This window comes from Pteropus vampyrus, unplaced genomic scaffold (genome assembly GCF_000151845.1).
Source record: "Pteropus vampyrus isolate Shadow unplaced genomic scaffold, Pvam_2.0 Scaffold15, whole genome shotgun sequence".
NCBI classification, from domain to species: domain Eukaryota; kingdom Metazoa; phylum Chordata; class Mammalia; order Chiroptera; family Pteropodidae; genus Pteropus; species Pteropus vampyrus.
The window spans coordinates 3,523,454-3,526,142 of NW_011888796.1; the positions used below are offsets into that span (position 1 = coordinate 3,523,454).

The 2,689-nt window shown below is 35.1% G+C and overlaps 1 protein-coding gene across 9 annotated transcripts in view; it reads right to left on the reverse strand.

The window, feature by feature from the left end:
• Positions 1 to 2,689, reverse strand: part of FUT8 (fucosyltransferase 8) — a 205,222-nt gene that overhangs the window by 174,316 nt on the left and 28,217 nt on the right. For all 9 annotated transcript variants that reach the window (XM_011384300.2, XM_011384264.2, XM_023526973.1 and 6 more), the window contains one exon: positions 169 to 266. The gene's annotated coding sequence lies outside the window, so the exon portion shown is untranslated. The remainder of the gene's footprint in view (positions 1 to 168; positions 267 to 2,689) is intronic.

Here is a 2,689-nt window from a genome sequence, read left to right on the forward strand (position 1 = left end):
ATAGTAGGTAGTCAGAAGTGTTTAACACACGATTCAACAGAGTTTAGATTGACTTGGGCTTTCTACTTTGCTAGTACATAAATATATAGCTTCAAACACAAAATTATTCATTTCTCAAAATACTAACATAATTTGAACAGAGAAGTGCTATCCACAAAATGTACTAACCTGAATTTGTTCAGTTAATCAATAAAGGCAATAGCACACTTTATCTTGAGTGAAAATACCATCGGGGTCATGGGTGCTCTCTTAGCAAAAGCAGGAACCTGGAATAAAAGAAAAAGATGAAATTCAGCCTTACTCAAAGCATTACTATGTACTTTCAGTTAGCATTACTATGTACTTTCTTAAAAATCCCCTTTTTCTTCCCTTATGTAGCCAGTCATGACATGTAAAATGTTTGTATATTCACTTATTATGGAAGCAGTGCTTTTCAAATCCCAATAAAGGAATGGGTTTTCATTTTGCAAATTACATTCATGCAGTAATATTCTGTGTCTTAATTTGCTTCATAGTTCATCTTAAAATAAGTCAGTACCTATAACACTTGTTTTGTGAACATGAAATTCTCTCATTTTGATTTCTTTTTAACCTATAGGGCAATATGAAACGTCTCTCTGCTCACATTAACACTCAACATCTTCTATATCTCTAACACCCCAATTAGCTGTACAATCTAATTTCTACTATCTTCTACATAAACTTTCATTCAAGTTGACTTAATTTGCTTGCTTTCCACAGAACAATTTTGTCATTCTCAGTTGTCACCCTGCAACACATCATTCCTTCTCTTTACAACAGGGATTTTTCCCTTATCCTCTTTGTCAACTAATGCACATCTGTCCACTTTCTCAAAATCCAGCCCCTCCATTTCTCCCTGACAGCTGATATAATCATTCTGTACTCCATTAATCCTTGCCAGAATATTTTGCTGCCTTATATATGTGCTATCTTGTTTAGTCTTCTGATTAGGGATCCTATCTCCTACTTCTTTTGTTGCTGCTTCTCCATCATCTAGGACCATTCCTGGATCACAGAAGGTAGTCATTATGATTGACTGACAAGCAAATTTTCTTCATAAAGATTTGCACCTCAGTATTCACTGAGTATGTATGTTCAAGTCACACACCAAATGTTCACTGAGTATGTATATGCAAGTCACTGAGTACAAAAACCCAAGAATAATATAGAGGCACAATACATTCTATGGAAATGTCTTTCTGCCAGTTACTTTACTGCCGTTACAATATGAGCTTATTCTCAGATTAACATTATTATTGATTGTGAGAAGCTATCTTTCTCCAATGACACCAAAGCCTACTGAAATCAATTTTTGCTTATTAGAAATAATATAGAAGCATCGTCACTAACTCCAACTCCTCCACAGCAATCCACTATTTTCATTTTAAACTCCAAGAGTCAAAAATCTACCTAAGATAGAACAGTCTATAAGAACTTTCAATAAATTACTCTAAATCAAAATAATAAGCACATTTATATAGTACTTTATGATTTATATAATCTCATCTGATAGATCTAGTTAAAAGGACAAACCACTCCCAAGTCAAATACTTCCAGGGCCCTTAAATATTCAATTCCATTAACTATAAAATCAGCAAGGCTCATAGTGATTCCTTCCTATAACTTCACCCAAAAGTCTTTACCAACCTCCCTCCCACAATAACCTATTAGTATGGGATTTATACTTCTAGCCATTATGGAGTAACTGGTACCAAATTTACCCTCAGACAGTAAACAACTGCGGAACTACATAAAATATACAACACAACATTTTCTAGACATTGGACAACAATTAGTGTAGATCTGTGTTCCCTGAAAAAAGGAAGCAAGCTAGGTAAGCCCTGTAAGCACCTTGACTTTCTGCCAAGAAACATGTTCTGGACACCACTGCAAGCAGAGATTCAAAGCAGAGCTTAGCAGTCTCACTAACTTGAAAAGACAAAGATAGGAGTTCAGAAAGGTATAGGTGGCAAAAATTTCTAGATAATGTATCAGAGAGGAGGAAGTTCTGCAGACAACAGCTCCAAACAGCTACGGAGGAGTCCACTTGAGTCTTTGACTTCATATTAATTTCCATATACTTAGGGTGAAATTCCATAAATCCACGAGGAAAAAAAAACAACTCAATGAACAAGAGTTAAGAATCCCTGCTCTTCTGCCTGATTGTCAAAAAAATAAGAAGTAAACTAAATACTGCAAAAAGGTTAACATCTGCTTAATTTCAATGGTGGATAATGTCTGCTATATGATTTACTGTACTTTTTTTAATATGTCTGAAACATTTCAGAGGTTTAATAAAAACCTCAGTTGCAACAAAGGTAAATGGGGGAAAAAATAGGGGAGAAAAAGGGAGGAAATGAAGGAGGAAGAAAAGAGCAGGATGAGAAGAGAGCAAGGAGAAGGGATTGAGAAGAAGGATAAATAAGGAAAGAGGAGAAGTCAGGGAAAGAGTGAATAACCTCCTAACTCTACCTTCCACGAAGCTGGCTAGGCATTTTAAGTATAAAATATCCCTCAGCAAATTTTCTCTAGGCATCTCATATTTACTATGGCCTAGCCAAATAGTATTGAAATGAAGCATTTGTTAACTGAGAAAAACTTTCACAAACCATTTTCGGAGTTCAAGACCAAGAACATTATTCTTTTTAATTGTGCTTAGCTAGTTAAC